The following is a 17258-nucleotide window of genomic DNA, read 5'->3' on the forward strand; positions in this document are numbered from 1 at the left end:
GTATTTACATCAGTAAAACTGTTATCAACTATAATTCCTTCACTTTCTACAGAAATCAAACTCTTGGGTATTTCAGCTTCTTTTTCATTTGTTGTGTTGAGGTCATTGTGGAGTGAAATGTCAGGAGTTGTAGGTTGTGTGTCTTGACCAGGTGCACTGGACGTCGGAGAAGCAACATCCCGAGTTCCGATCACATCAGTTGGTAGATCTGCCTCTTTGGTCTGTCTAGGTTGTCTCTCGATGGGATCATCCTTTGAATGTTTATTAGCTCGAGTCTTCTGATGATTCACCTTGGTTTGACTCTTGGTTATTGTAGATGGAACTGTCGGTAACTTTGAGGTCTGGAAGTTAGGTTTACCCATCTCCCACTCAGGCAAACCTTCCTCATTGAATTGATAAATACCGATCCTTATGTCTAGGTCATTAAACGTTTTGGTTACCATCTCCTTAACTCTTCCCCAATGAAGTCCATCCAGCCCACAACCGATACGAGGCATAGCTAACTTGCAGATCTTATACTCGATGCATTTTGCCTTTAGACTGTCGAGTGAGTTTTGGAGAGTTTGATAAGTTGGCTTCTTGTAACTTAACTCTTTTGTTACTAAATAAAAAATATACTGACTGTCAACCTTCAGTGCGGCACAACCACCAACACCTACATTCTGGGACTTAAGCTCTTCAATTCTCTTGAATTTACTCCTGAATTTAGCCGCAATGCCTTTTGCCATTCGTAAATCCCTGGCAACACAGTGAGCCAAAGCATGATCCTCAGGGGCAGAAAAAAGATCACGCTTTATTTCTTCAATGGACATTGCTATAGACTGAGTTTTATCATTCGGCGTTGAGTGGCAGTTGTCCAGGGGTGAGAGTATGTCAGTTCTTCTATCTTTAAGCTTGTTGATGACTTTATCGTACTTAAATTTTATGCATCTGCAAAGTTCCTTTTTCCCCCTTTTATTCAAATGAATACCATCCTTTGAATAACATTTCTCAGATAAGGAAGAACCATCGATAATGAAAACATTTGCATTTGAATGTGCCACATCATTTAAAAAAATGTTATATTCTAAAATGTCAAAGTTGACCTTTTGTGAGAGAGATACATCACGGCGGAAGGGTACGGTGATAAGAAATAACGGAGTTTTCATATTTGGCAGTTTAAGGTTGGCGTATAAAGCTTTGAGGTCATTGCTATATATATTATTAGCACCAGCAAGTAATATTGTCAAATCATTGTCATTCCATGTATTACTGTTAATCATAAGTTTATCGACTTTGGCGTTTGGACATGTAAAGCCACATACCCTGAACTCTTCAGAAAATAAATCCATTGTCATTTTAGCTAAGCCTCTTGCATGACTGTCTCCAATGATTTGAATTTTTTTCTGGGTCTTCTGGTTGTGTGATTTGATATTTGAATTCATCAGGTGGTTTCCCATATTTTTAAAACGTTTGGGCACATTTTTGGTGGTCACAATTCTCAGGTCTTCTGATGGTAAGTTTTCCGGAGCCCTAATTGACTTTTCCCCTGTAGCAAGTTTAGTAATACTTTTCTCTTCTTCAGATTGATTACTTGCACTAGTACCATTTATTGATTCAGCGAGAGGTTCATATCTGTTCATTGTTGTTACAGGTGGTAAACACGGCCACTTACTGAGACTTTTCAATCTTAAGTTATTATCTTCATTTGCAGCAGTGGAATAAGTACTATCGTCCGATTCCATGATAAATTTACTAGGGTTTGCCTGCTTTAGATTGTTAATTTCTTCAAGAATACTCACATCAGTTCCCTTGGTGTCACCTATTAGAGTAGGTTTCTGTGATATATTGCATATGGAAGGAAATATAATATTGTGTTTAAAAATATTTAGCAAAGCCAGTTTTGCATTCACTAAAACATTCAAGCCGCATTCAAACGAGTTTTTTTGTTGATTGCAAGAAACTTCTTGGATGTGCTGCTCACTAATACCTAGACGGTGGGCAATTCTTGCTGCAGCAGCTTTGTTATAGCCACTTATTGAGTCCCAGTGATAAGCTTTGGAAGATGTACTGTCATATATGAGAAGGCTCCAATGGGATCCGGAGTCAGGAGACTGCAATTCCAAGCTGTCATTAACACATAAAAAGACAAACTTTTTTGAGCCAAACGACATCAATTCAAGCTGTTTTTGTACGTCGACCGAGGATCCTAGTTTTATCTGTAGCGTTGCTCCTGGTCCAAGAAGAAGAATGTCCTGTCTGTCATTTATATTGTCGTAGAGTGAATCAAAATAGGTTTGTAATATATCATCAGAAAACCACAAGTCATTATTTGTAGATGAAGGCTTACTCTGTTTCGTAATAGCTGTAAGCTGTAACTTATGGTCAGAGATTTCCTTAGTCAGCTTATTGATAATGTCAGTACTTATATGATTTTCCCGTTGGATTTCATTTATGTGACGAGTTAGGCATTCTTTCTCAGAGTTCAACCCACTGATGATTTGTTGCAAGTCCGATATCTTTTGCTGAAGTTCGTGTATTTCATCGTTAGCTGAGTCTTGGATCTTGAACGAGTTGTTAATTTCCTCAGATCTAAGATCTTTCTCATTTTGCGCAATTCTATGCAACATATTTAGTTCTTCTTTAAGTTTTAGATTACTTGTCTCGATATCATATTCCTTTTTATGGATACTGTCAACTTTTATAATAAGTTTTGCGAGGTTTGGCAATAGCAGTGAGTTTTGGGATTCGTCATTGTTAGCAATTAAGGTGTTTATTTCATTATAAAGTGAGGAAAAAATATGTTCAGATTCATCGTCTAAGTTAGTCACGTTATACAAAGCAGACTCTACATCCATCAATGTGCTACCTTCCCTCCTAATATATTGCAAACAAAAATTTGAATAGTGTTCCGTCAATTCTGGATACTGTAGTGCCTTCAACAGTTGAAACGCAGTTGCGCAGTACTCAACTCTCAAGCGGGAAGCATCGCAAAAGTTGCAGGCGTAGCTAACTTGCAGAATCGCTCATAGGTAGCGTTGTGATGTTCTCAAGAAAGGGGTAGCTGCACGTATCCCGTATAGGTGGCGTCTGGCCTCTGTACAGTGGCGCTTCGTTTAGCAAATGTTGAGATGGAAGTTGGGCAGATTAGCTGCATAGGTTTGCAAAATATTGGTCAAATGTTAATTGAAACAGAACTAGGTTAGGATTTAAAAACTTCTGACATTTAAAACTCACGCAGAAAAATGTCCAGGGAACCACAACAGTAGATGCGGAAAATCATTGACTATACACAACATCAAAAGTTAACTCAAATGGTTTAAGTATATTGATAAAATCGGAAAGAAATTACAGAGCAAAATAGACACGTCTAACATGAATCCGTCGTCCTGTCAATCTCAATTGAGCTATTGCATGAAGAGCTCTTGTACTGGCAGGAAATGAGAGAGAAAAACCAACAACAAGTTGTTCTCTACCAGGGAGATGTAGAACTCTAGAAATTGATGTGTGCTACCCCTGCTACCTTGTTTCTTTTGCTTGTGATATTTATATCTTTTTCAATTTATTCTTTTTGTTTTGTCTCAAGTACCAATTTGAACAGTAGTTAAAAATTATTATGCATGAAATAGTTTCTGTATGCATGTAAATAACAAATGTAAGAGCATGTAAATAGTTGTATGGTAAACCTAAGGTTGGAGGATCGACCTGAAGCATGTCTCGGGTGTTACTAGTGTTATTATTATTTTGTGTTGTCTGCTTCTTTGTGTGTTTTTGTTGTATTTGTTAAAATCTTAAACAATATAGGTACAATCTTTGAACCACATAAACAGGTTTTTGTAAAAAAAAAACAAAAAAAAACTGTATTTAATTAAAAGTTTCTGTCAGCAATTTTTCTTTTTTACTTAGTCAATTATAATAAATTGTAATATAATAAATTTATATATCAACACAGTTATAAAGTGTTCTTTAAAATTAATTTGGTTATAAGTAAGTTTTCCTGTGTTTGAAATAACAAGTAACTATTGACATATCTATTTAATAAAATGATTTGCCATTCTTTGCCTCTAACACTTTGTAATCTTTCCACAATATTCCTTCTAGTCTAGAACTATTCTATGTTAAATAACAGAACGATATACAATTACATAAGGTATTTTATTGAAACAAAACTAACAGACAGGTAACAAAATTTAAAAGGCTACAAATAAAGGACTTACAATGAAATGTGGGCTTACAATAAAGTAGAAGATTAGTTTGAAATTTATGCCTAATAGGTTCAAATTTACAATAGTCTAATTTAAATGGGCTTTATCTCAGCGTAGGGGGGAGGATTTAATAATGTGCAAATCATTTAATTGTTTAACTTACAACATTCCAACTATGAAAATCAAATTTTGAGGTTCGCCAAAAGGTAAGTTCAAATGTGCACTAAATTTGTTAAGTTAGTAATGAATAATAACTGAGTTCAAACATAAGTTTATACATGAAAAAAAGGCTATGGAATGGATATTATTCATGATTAATTGAGCATAGATTAATGGAATTGTATAAATAAGTTAAATTAAAGCAAGGCTAGCCCTATCATTATCTGGATCTGGATGACTTTCTGATGAGTGATTTAAGATAAGGAAATTATAAAGTGGTGTATAAACAAAATTAACATATTTTAAGAAACTTAATACTAAATGATGAATGTATGAAATGAAATATTACAACTTTTATGAGAAAAATGTCTCTGGATGAGGTATGCACAAGAAACAACCCTAAACTATGTACAAATCTATTTACAAACTATTTACAACTCTATTTATAACATAGAATGGTTTTCGACTCTTTGTCTCCTGCCTCGCACACTTTACGAGAAATGTCGCTGGATGAGATCTGCAAGAGAAGCAACCCCATCTTCTCTGGCAGCTACTTCCCCTTCCTCACCACCTGCCTCTTCTGCAATCTCATTGTCGACTTGCCACTGCTCTTTCTTAATTCCAAAGTTGTGGAGCACTGCACAGGCTACAATGATGGTGCAGCAGCGCTGTGGTGAAAACCTCAAAGTGTTTTCTGTGTGGATACACCTGCCAACACATTAATTCAAATCAGTTGCTTTGTCCATAATAGAGTGTAGTAGGTATAAAGCCAAAGGCAGTAGCCTAATATAATCCTAACATTTTGTCCAACAATTTAGATAACATTATTTAATATTTTTATACTGTATTGGTTATTTTATTGGTAGGCTATTAAAACTAAGAGATACGTAACAAATAGCATGTACATGGATATTTTGATGGGTCAAAGGTTTGAATGGCACTGCAGCATTGTGCATGCTATTATGAAATCATAGTGATAATTTATAGCAACAGTCCATTACCTAAATCGGTTTTTCCAGACTCCAAAAGTCCTCTCCACAATGCTTCTGCTACTTTTGATGGACCTTTGGTATCGCACTTGAGCTGGTGTAACAGGGTTTGCCAAAGGAGTCATCAGAAATCTGTGAAAAGTCAATGAAGTTTAAATAACATAAACATTTTATTTAAATAGATTCCAAATATAAAGTATTGGTTCAATTTTAATCATTTTTTTTATCAAGAAAAAACAACTCTTGTCAAATAAGATTAAGCTAGGTACTGTATGTGTGATTCAAGAAAAATTCATAGGCAATTATTATATTTTCTTGGTAGTGTTTGAAGAGAATCTATTTTTAAAATGTTTTCTCATAGATTTTGATGACATCGAGTAGGTAATGGTAAGTTACAGCACATTAATGAGAAACATATTTGTACAGGTGGATAGTTGATGATCTTCTCATTATTTTGTCCATATAAAAACCTGAAATGGTGAAGGGACCCATGGTTTTCTTTTTAGTTATCATATATGTATTCCAATCCAGAACAAGCAGAAATGCAGGCAAGCTGACAAGAAATTAATTTTAACATCAGCAAAATGCTCCATTAGAGTTACCTACATTGTCTGCCAATAAGATAACATGATGTAGTGCTCTTGTAATGAGTTGCATGGTTGGTCCACACCTTGATAGTTGAAGACTAAATAATAAAAAAATCTGCCCCACAAATGGCAATACATTTTCAAAATATAATGAATAAAGTGAGATAGGATTTAATTTATGAAGGAAATAAATAGTTATGAAATAAATTAGGCTATACATAAAAAAAACAATATTTATATATAGCTACAAAAATATTACCAATCGGGCCTATCTAAAATAATTCAAGATAATTGTTTACTTTAGGGGCTTCTAACGAATTTTGAAAAAAAATGTTTTTTTCTCATTATTTGGCCTATTTTGAACACTTTTTACATTTGGCATTTTTGGGGCAAACGCCTATTCCACCCTGAAAATCGCGTTTGAAAATTGCAAAAAGTGCTAAAAATTTGTGTAGTTTTTTTTTCTCTTAACTTAATGTGTTTTTACTATTACTAAGGACCTACAGAACTAAATATAATCCAACCTAACCTAACCCAACCCTACCTAACCAATGCTTAGGTTAGCAATATGCCGAAAATAGCGGATTATTAGTTAAACCAAGGTTAGATTACGTTAGGTTAGTTAAGGTTAGGTAAGGTATGGCTAGTTATTAAGTTATTATTTAAATCAATTAGCCTAAAATCACCTGAATATTTTAAATCTAACTTAACCTAACCTAACTTAACCTTATGTAAAATAACCTAACCATATTTTAACTAACCTAACCTAACTTGACCTAACCTAACCTAACTTAACCTAACCCAATCCTACCTAACCTAACCCAACCCTACCTAACCAATGCTTAGGTTAGCAATATGCCGAAAATAGCGGATTTTTAGTTAAACCAAGGTTAGGTTAGGTTAGTTTAAATATACATCTGCTTATTACTACAATAATAAAAACACATTTAAAAGAAAGGCAAGGGGGGGGAAACCTGATTTTCTAAGTATAAATGGCAATTGCTGAAAAATTTACGCGATTTTCAGGGTGAAATAGGCGTTTGCCCCAAAAGTGTCAAATGTAAAAAGTGTTCAAAATAGGCCAAATAATGAGAAAAAACATTTTTTTTTTCAAAATTCGTTAGAAGCCCCCAAAGTAAACAAATACCATACAACCTTTAAGCGGTGGTCTAGTAGCCTATAAGTTAGCTTTTTATTTTATTTATTTGCCAACGGATTTAGGCTACACCAATTTTACAGTTTGATTGAGTTGTAAATTGCTCATTACGACTAGATGGCCTAATAACTTCAGATGCTAATAACTTTACTACTAGTAGCCTAGCCAATATTAAATAAGGTTGACTAACTTGCATAAACCTTGTCTCGACTGAGTTTATATATCAGGGTTTCAATTTTCAATACTTATAAGTTAAAGGTATTTGTATTGGTTATATGTATTTAAAAAAATGGTGTAGCCTAAATCCGTTGGCAAATAAATAAAATAAAAAGCTAACTTATAGGCTACTAGACCACCGCTTAAAGGTTGTATTGTAAATGCCTCAGTTGAATTCTCCTATTCAGAAATAAATTAAGTTTATTGTTAAGACAAGTAATAATAATGTACCGACTTTAATTAGGATAAATCCTAAAAGTTAAGAAGCATTCCAAACCATATCTTACCTGTTACATTCGTACCCGCTATCTCCTATCAGCACACCGTTGAACTCGTTATGCTCGAAACGGGCGTATAGGGATGAGTTTTTGAACACTCGGGAATCGTGCGTGCTTCCTTTCCACCTGGCGACGATGTTGGTAAACTCTTGTTTAGCGCCTACCGCCGCAAAAACATTTATTGAAAAATAGCCTTTGCGGTTTCGGTACTCCTCCTTGTCGTCAGTTGATGGACACACAATGGGAATATGTGTGCCATCAATAGCACTGAGGATGCCAGGGAAACGACCTAATCTATAAAAGGCGTCCTTTGTCTGTTGGGCATATTCGTTCTTTGGAAATTTGATGTATTCTTTCCTCAGTGTACGGCATATTGCCAATGCCACTTTATGCACATAGCGGCATGCCGATGATTCTGAAATATTAATTAAATCGCCGGCTTCCCGCAAAAGTGTCCCACTTGCAAAAAAGCGCAACGCTACCAACACTTTCTTCCACAAAGGTAACCTAGTTCCCCTTGTGGAAGTGCCTTCCAAACTAGGCCTTATCAGTTCAATCAGTTCTCTCACAGAGTTTTTTGAAAATCTATATCTATCCTTAAACTCATCTTCACTTAGGTCAACAAAAGGATTGTTTCCCCGCTCACGACGAATTCGCGGCCCACGAAAACGGTACAAATCATTATAATCAATATAATCCATAGTCACCTTCAACTTTAACACAAAAAAATGGCTTAGGTTAAAAGTGGACGACTAAAATTAATCCTACCCATATGCAGGATTAAAATCTAGCATGTTTTAGTCCGTGGACTAAAGCATAATTTCTTTAGTTCAGAATTAAAAACTAGTTCTTGACTAAGATTAGTCGCTGACTTATAAGTACTCGAATCAGAAAGATATTTTTCTTAGTCCAGTACTAAAATGAGCTTTAGTCTAAGACTAGCGCTAATACCTGACTCAGAAACCCGCCCTTTAGCATCGCTTAGGTGAAAACAATGTTTATTAGTAATTACAGTTAATGTTGTCTGTAATTTGATAGTTGCTGCCAACTATCATTCTCTACTATTCTGTTTTCTGTTTTTCCCCCATTATTTTCTCAATTAATTGAATCCGTTTGGATTCAAGTTCAAAGTGAAGATCAATAAGTTGGTTAAATTCAGTTAAATTTAAACTAAATAAAATACTGTATACGATACCAAGGCAACGCTATGGACATGGTTGACAATTTCACAAATAATTATCGCTGTCGTTTAACTTTACCTTTATCACTACAAATTTACCATGTGAGTTGACTAAAATTAAAATTATATAAAAACATTAGAAGCTAGATTACTTTTTGTAAATGAATTGTCAGTTACTATGTAATGGAATATGTTATTGTTTATATTTTATACTGTTCTGTTAATACTGTTAATACTGATCAATTAAATATACATGTACCAACGGTTGGTTTGAAATTAATTTTCGAGTAAATTACCTAAGATTAAAACCGTACAATATCAAATAAAAATCATAAAAGCAAACAGAAATAATTATTTTGATAACTAAGAGAACAGCCATAAGATAGAAAACTACATTTCAGATTAATATGCTGCCTACATTACACTTATCGTATGTGTCCACAATATTTAAATCTATGATGCGCATAGATTAAATGTTGCTAATAATTGATCTGTGATTTTTAAAAATTATATTTAAAAAAATATGTTACTTAAAATAATATTTCGCACATATAGTTACTCTAGTTAACGGACTACGAAAATAATTATGCACATTTTTACAGTGAAAACAGTAACTTATCTAAAACACAAGCACTGTAAATGACAATTTCTTACAAACTCTCATTTGAATTATATCGTTCATTTAAACCACTTGTTTTACATGCTTAAAAATCTAACAAAATGTTAGTATCGTACAAGGTATGACACAATATTTGTTTCTAAAATTATTGTAAATTTACAAATATAACAAACAATTTACTTATATAGTTATATATTTTTCTAATCGATAAAGTTACCTGTTTAAATAGTTTTTTATACACATATGTACTTGTGTGAAATCGTCGTCATACTATAGCATGGATTATGTCGCATTGATTATTCAAATATTTTACTAATAATGTCATATATATATAGGACTTTTATTTGAAAAGCGGATTTTAAAAAATCTATTCATATAGATTTTTAATTAGGCCTATTTAAAACAATTTCATTTTTAGTTTAAGTTTTATTTCATGATTTTTTAAGACGCTAAATCAAAAACCACTCCAGCCGAACAGAAATTACCTCATTCACCAGTAGAAGTCCAAACCACTGAAGTACCGTCAATGCGGTGTACACAGAACCACACCCGGCAACTCACGACGTAAACAACTGACGTATCTCGGCGTCCCGGCGTCGCTCTACTGGCTGTCGGTGGCGTCTGTCGGCGTCGCGACAGGTTGTGACATGCGCACTGACGACTGGCGGTGGCGACGCGCGTCGGCACACGCTCGCAGTGTTGCGATACTACCAATAGTCTGGGCGTCAGCTAGGGGGACCTGGAAATTTTGGTGGACAAAGGTTTTTTGACTGATTCTGACTCAGTTTTTTGCGCTGATTACGAATATGCCGGGTGCCACCTTGGCACCCTTGGGCAAACGCCGCCATATTGGAAAAATGGCTGCCAAAACTGGTTTTTCGATAAATACTCGAAAACGGTTAGTTTTAGATATATTTATGTAGAGACATAAAATGTAGAGCGTAAAAAACTACACAGAAATGATATCAGCACTTTTTTTGGTAAACCTCACGGTTTTAGCACAATTTTGCGAAATTGAAGTTATTATTAACATAAAGTTGTAATTTAGTGCCAATACCTATGACATATTACATTCATTCTTCAAAAAACATAATTATATTATGCATTCCACATTTGTACAAGTAACCTTTGTAAAAAATAATTGTTATTAGTGCCTTCAACCCCCCCCCCCCTCCCCACACATCACACTCGCCCCTTTACACTGAACATTCTCGTATCCCCCCAATCTGCCGGTTTATTTTAAGCAACAATAGCACTTATTGCTGTGATGAAAAAATAAAAATACTGGTAAAGTTACAGATTTATATTTAAGTAATGTAAATAATGGAGTTATTGCATATCACTGAGAAGTCACTCGAGGTTTTAGCTTGAGTCATAAGTAAAGGCATGCTGTGGGTTTGACGTAAGCAATTCTATGTAGAAAAGAATGTATCGAAATTGTCATTTACATCTTGTATAAATCCATCTTTGCAGTCTCTTATACCGCTTAACATTGGATTTTTAGTAGCTGCAACAGCCGCTGATGCTTTAAACCGCCGAGCATCACTGTATATACAGGTTACACCAAATTTATGTAGGTAGTTCATTGATCGGTTTCTTCTTATTTATCAGTAATGATAATGCTATTTTAATTGTGGTGTTTTGTTTAGTCATTATCGAAGTAACAATGCTATCTATCATCAAGGAAGGTAGACCAGTACAAGCTCTTTTAAAAATAGCAACAATATCTTGCTGATATTAGATTCAAGGCTTTCATGATACAATTTGGTTTCATAGTTGTCTCTGTTAACCGTGCGTGATGTAGTTTCTGATTCAATTTTCTTTTTTACTTTTCCAAAACTACATTCTTCATCTTCATCAGATAATGCCAGTTTCATCGCAAATGGCATTTGATTTTTAAACGCAACTATGTTAGTATTTCTGGAGAAGATAACACAATCAAGCTAGGTCCTACTATGTCTGTTATTTCTTTTACCAGAGTTTTACGTGTTATGTTTGACCCACCCTGGGATTTATAAAACTCAAACAGCTCTATTGAGTTCCAAACGCGTGATGGGTCTTCTTTCATTATATTAATAATTTATTTCAAAATAGTATCTTCACTACCAAGATTTGTGTTTGTGTAATTTATAGGTCTTTGTTTTTGGTGCAAAAAAGCATTATGACTATCCCTATGATAACGTGCATCGGCTGCACGTAGATCTCCAATTACGCCATTGATTCTAACTTGAATTTATTAGAAAACTCATCTTGCCTTAACTCACATTTTTCTAAAATTAATTGTTTTAGAGTGGGCTTGTTCGGTCTATCAACAGTTCGGATTTGGGAATATGGTTGCCATCGGTCGGGATTTTAGATCAATTTTCAAACATTTTTCACAACAGTAAAGGCAATTTAGTCTAAAATCAAAGCTCTGAATATCTGATCTTTTCAAACGCTTGGGTGGTGGAGGAACTACGGACGGGCTAATGTTCTAAATGCACGCTGAATGTGGGTCTTTGATATCTATGAGGAAGAGGACATACAAGATTTATGAAAATAATCGAGTAAATTTTCATCCAGGTATATGAACAACTCATCTTGTAGTTCAATACTTGCTGATTTAACTGATCCGACTCTTACAGGGCCTCCACTTATTAACTGTCCATTTTTTCCGCAGTTAAAAAGCAAGAATATTCCCTTCCCTTTGAGGTAAGTTTTCATCCTCTAATACACTTCTATTTTCCGTCATTATCGTATTCAATTCCTTGTTCCAATCTAGAACAAAACACATCAATTGGAATCTTCATTAACTTTATAAAGACGTTCCACAAACATATACTGTGCCGGATCTGGGTTTTTTTCGTCGGGGTGGGGGTATTTGGGGGGAAGAGCAAGGTAAAGTTTTGCCACACCATGTATATATATATATTTTTTTTTTTTTATGTAAACTTTTAAATAGAAAATCATTTGTTCTAATATTCGATACATTTTTATTTGCCAATTTAATGTATAGGCCTATATTGATACATAATATATTATAATAGAACCTTGTACTAACTAGTATTACAGCTTGTCAATTAAATACCCAACAGAGTAAAAATTATGTAGTAGTATCATCGTATTTATCTAGTCCTATAGCTAGAATAGCATATGTAGTTGGCAGGTATTTATAAGCAGGTTAAATCAATGACATAATGCAATAACATAAAAATCTAATTTTAAGATAATTTACCTTAGTAATTTCCAACCAAAGTATCCAACTACATATCACTTGTACACTACTTACAAGCAACTATCACAACTGTATTTGAAACTTTATTGAAGGCTGAGCGCGCCACCGACGCGCCACCGAGCCCGCCAAAGACTCGCATACAGAAATAGCATAATGGCCACAGGGTGGGTATCTGAGGGATGTTAGATGAAACTAACAATTATTTTAATCAAAGGTTACTTGTACAAATGTGTAATGCATAATATAATTATGTTTTTTGAAGAATGAATGTAATATGTCATAGGTATTGGCACTAAATTACAACTTTATGTTAATAATAACTTCAATTTCACAAAATTGTGCTAAAACCGTGAGGTTTACCAAAAAATGTGTTGATATCATTCCTGTGTAGTTTTTTACGCTCTACATTTTATGTCTCCACATAAATATCTCTAAAACTAACCGTTTTCGAGTATTTATCGAAAAACCAGTTTTGGCCGCCATTTTTCCAATATGGCGGCGTTTGCCCAAGGGTGCCAAGGTGGCACCCGGCATATTCGTAATCAGCGCAAAAAACTGAGTCAGAATCAGTCAAAAAACCTTTGTCCACCCAAATTTCCAGGTCATCGTTAATTACAATGGGTCGACGCCCAGACTACAAACACAATGTTACAAGTGAAGTACTAACGCGCTTGTTGAAATTAAAAATATATCTTTGAAAATTTACTCGTATTTATTTATAGTTTGTCCAAAAACTACGGAATAAGGAACGTCCTTAAATTCCGTAACTGCATAAGAAATATTGCATGGAACAAACGAGATAAATTATGGTTTTTATGCATTTGCAACGACCTTAATGTAAGAACTAAAATATATTATTTATACACACATTAAATTTAATTTTACACTTAACGAATAAAACAAATTGCATATGAGGTAACATAAACTGATATTATAACACATTAAAGTACGGAACATAGTTTATTATGTAAACAAATTAAGAATATAAATATACATAACAAAAAGTCTGGTTTTGGTTGAATGTTTTACTTATGTAAAGAGTTAGTAAAAAGTCTGGAGACCCCTTGTTAAAAAATTAACAGGGGGTCTCCCGATTTTTTACCACCCTGTATTTGTAGATCAGAGCAATCACCAACCATTTTAGTTAATTTACTTATGCCTGTTTTAACACCATAGGTATTTTATATATAGTTTTTTCAAAGTAACCGGCAAACATCTAGTCTTGTTACTATTTGACGTTGACAGAAAGCATCGAATTTTGGAAAAATGTGAAATCAGACACGTTTAAGACGAATAGTTCACTCGCAATCATAATTGAGCTATTTAATTCACAGTGACTTGTTAATTAGACTTCATAAGCAGATTGAAAAAAGTGTAATGTTCAAGATCCAAGCGCTAAAACAAAGAGGTAAAAACAAAAAAATATATTTTAATGCACTTTTTATTGGAATTTTACAAACTGGTTTTCATGAATATAAAACTTTAACACACAACACTAATTTGTATTATATTAATTACAATTAACATAAACAATCTCAATCATAATTGAAGTTAATACAGCCATACTCTTAGAGGTTTCATTAGAGAACGCGCAGCCAATAGGATTCTTCAGAAGTGGCGAAGCATTACTAACATGCATAATAAACAAGTGATCAACATTATAAGCTGCAACCCCAGTTGCTGCAATTGCGGAAATATCGCATTAGTTACACCAGTTAGAGTTAGTTACCAGTGGCAGTAGTTACAGCGGATAACTACCGTGGAGAATGCGGCGATAATATCTCTGTAGAATATGGAAACAGATTGAGAGAAAACTGCAGTTGCAAACTTCAGTTTTATTGATTGTTTGGTGTTCAATAATTTATTTTTGTTGGTCAAAGGTTTGATGTAGTGATCTGGTAAATTATTGATTTTTAGCACAATCAGCTGGCTTTTACAAAAGGGGGTTTCAGACATTTTGTCTGAAAGAAACCTACATACAAGGATTTATTCAATGTAGTTTTCAGAAAAGACTATCGCTAGGATTCTTATGGTATACAGTACATAATGTATTCTTTGCGGAGCTGTCCAATAGTTTTTATGGAGTATTTGAGAAAATTATTAAACATATAACATATTATACCTATTTTGATGAAAGCTAATGCCATAATAAGTTAAAATAAATCTTTTTAAACTACCCTAGTAATGTTTAATCAAACACAGTGCAGCGTACAACGCTAAATGAATATTACTATACTTACATAATTCAAATTATGAAGTTCCTTGCTATCAAGACAATTGTATAAATACCAGGAAAAGAGTCCATTCATTTCAACAACCACAAATTCAAAACAATATTAAAATATCGTTCTTTTAGTAAAATTAGACTAAAGAAAAATCAACTTTTGCACCTTGTCTTAGAGTACCGTCTTACTGGAATTCGGTAGGCCTACTACGCCGAAAATAAAAATTATCAATAATTTGCAAATTAAAATAAATAATAACAAAGAAATTATGATATAAAACTTACCCTTAAAGTCCGTAAAAACTTTACTTGAACTCACCTGCAAAATACGACACAATTAGATACATAGCAACATTTTCAAGGATTATTTTTTCAAAAAATAAAGAATTTAATTTTTAAGGGTTTTGTAGTAGCATCAGACATTTGTAAGGATTTTGCAGTAGCATCAGGCAGTTTTTAAGAGATTTTGGAAAGATAATCAATGAGTTAAACATTACGAATCAACACAATGGTATCATAGGTTTGAACACTGGCTTTAGCGCAGGACTTCCTTCTTGGAGAACCAGGTTCTAGACCCACCAATACCCAATGGATTTTAAATATGTGACAAAGTCGTATCAGTCGTACTTTCCTGTGGTGTAAAAATAAAGGACTCAAGTAAAAATAAACTGTCTCCGAATTTGAGATCTCAAAGAAAATCCGTACGATCATTTTGTCCAGCGCAATTGTCCACAACGGTTGGCGTCATAACAATTAATTGTAGCATCAGCTGTTCTGTAGTCTCCAATCAGACGAGATTCAGTGCTACCAGCTGTAAATGTAACCGCAAATCAAGCTCGCCAACCTAACAGAAATTGCCGATAACCACAGTTCTAACTGAATAAGTCCGTTGCTACGGGAGTTAGAATGGGATAATTGAGTTGCAACTAACGTATATAGACAGTTACTTAGTGCATTTACCGTTAGAATACTAGTTCAATATCTCAACTAGTATTTTTTGTATTTGCTTATTATTTATTTTTAATTATGGGTAGATTTACTCTATTGTACAATATATAAAATATTTATCCAAGTACTCAAATGAGTATTTAATTTTAAAAATACTATGTTTAAATCGTTGGGGATTTTAATTAATTGTAAAAAGTCAATGGTGATAAAAAGGAAATCCCATTTACCAAAGTGGTGCTAATTGTTGATAATTTTGCTCTGTACTCCATATTAATAAATTTCGGTAGGACGTAAGGTAACAACCATGTTCCACTCAAATCTAGTAGAATAGCATACAAATTGTTGCACCCGGTAGCACCATGGTCCCTTTTCTAATTTTTTTCATTGAAAATGTTGCTCTAACACAAATACAAAGTACCAACTTCGAAAAAAACGTCAGCATTTCCCCCTGAAGTTAATGAAAATCTGTTTAATCACCGTCCAATTCATTTACCGCGAATGTCCGAGCTGTGGAAATGTGATTTGAAAATCGACTGAGGGGTTCGGGCCCCATTGCAGATACCTACACTACACGCATACGCATACGCACACGCACATTCACAACACGTCATCTGGCGTGTGGCAAAAACACGCTCGCGCCAGCTGACCACTAACACACATTAATTATATCTACGGGTGCAAGAGAAAATTCCAGTGGAGCAAATGCAATGTTTATTGTTGTTGAAAAATATCGCTGTGGTAGATGGAACACTACACAATTAACGCAATAACAACATGTAAATCGTTCTAATTCCGTATATTTGCAAGCAATGTACATGATGTTGTAAGAAAAACAATAAGATTATAGTAATGAAAAATATAAGAAGTATTCCAGTAGGCAAAAAGTAAAATGTCGCAATTTTATCACTGAATATACGTTCCTAAAATGCTGCGAAAAAGAGGTAAAACAGTAAGTCCAAGTTACATTCGTACTAAATAAAAAGATTAAACAAATAACGCATACTACTTTCGAGGCATAACTACAGTATATTATCTTTGACTGAGTACCCAATAGTCAATGATATTATGGATCGTTTTTGCGCTGTAATTAATCTTTAATGCATTTACAGTACTGCAGTAACATAATAAGTATAATTTATTCCGATACCTTAATAGTGTAAGGACTAAAACATGTATACAATGAATAAAACTTATGTTTTAATCGGCATCTTTTTCATTGTTGTGATCAACACGTAATTTTTAAACGTACTGTTCAGGTAAAAGTTTGTTTACTTATCCCCCAAAATACTAAAATTCATGTTAGGGAGTAAAGTCAATGGTGGAACAGAAACTCAATGAGTTAGGCTGATAAAAAAGCCATATAATGTACAGTAGTTAACAAAGCGAGCAACGTGGTACTAGTTACGGCAAGTACAGCAGAAGATCCATGCTTGCCAAGTGTACCCGTGTCCACTATTGTTTTAACACCACAACCATATGTCGTGACGTTTGACTTTGGCTTCAT

The 17258-nt window shown here is 34.1% G+C and overlaps 1 protein-coding gene across 4 annotated transcripts in view; it reads right to left on the reverse strand.

Annotated features, from left to right (window-relative positions):
• Nucleotides 1–17258, reverse strand: part of LOC128986806 (protein sprint) — a 368727-nt gene that overhangs the window by 175094 nt on the left and 176375 nt on the right. Inside the window, exon 1 of one of the 4 annotated variants that reach the window (XM_054407332.1) lies at nucleotides 9854–9960. The exons of the other annotated variants lie outside the window; for them this stretch is intronic. The gene's annotated coding sequence lies outside the window, so the exon portion shown is untranslated. Of the gene's footprint in view, nucleotides 1–9853; nucleotides 9961–17258 lie in introns of those variants that run through there. 4 annotated transcript variants of the gene reach the window in all.

This window comes from Macrosteles quadrilineatus, unplaced genomic scaffold (assembly GCF_028750875.1).
Source record: "Macrosteles quadrilineatus isolate MER2022 unplaced genomic scaffold, UCM_ALF_1.0 Scaffold_2__2_contigs__length_208266976, whole genome shotgun sequence".
NCBI lineage: Eukaryota > Metazoa > Arthropoda > Insecta > Hemiptera > Cicadellidae > Macrosteles > Macrosteles quadrilineatus.